The following is a 394-nucleotide window of genomic DNA, read 5'->3' as shown; positions in this document are numbered from 1 at the left end:
CAAGACTAGTCATGGCGGAAACACACGAAGGAGCAGCAGGCAATCACTCGGGTGGACGAGCTCTCGCGTTGAAAGTGAAGAATCTCGGATTCTACTGGCCAACCATGAACGCCGACTGCGAGAGATACGTGCGCAAGTGCGACAAATGCCAGCGTCATGCTCCCACATTACACAGCCCAACGCAGTTCCTTCATACCCTAACTGCTCCATACCCGTTCATGCGATGGGGAATGGACATCATCGGTCCGATGCCGGCATCTCGCCAAAAGAAGTTCATCCTGGTCCTCACAGACTACTTCACCAAGTGGGTTGAAGCCGAAGCCTATGCCAGCATCACCGACAAGGAGGTGCAAAACTTCGTCTGGAAGAACATAATCTGCCGACACGGGCTCCC

Source organism: Brassica oleracea, chromosome C3 (genome assembly GCF_000695525.1).
Source record: "Brassica oleracea var. oleracea cultivar TO1000 chromosome C3, BOL, whole genome shotgun sequence".
NCBI classification, from domain to species: Eukaryota; Viridiplantae; Streptophyta; class Magnoliopsida; order Brassicales; family Brassicaceae; genus Brassica; species Brassica oleracea.
This window is presented reverse-complemented; position numbering follows the sequence as displayed.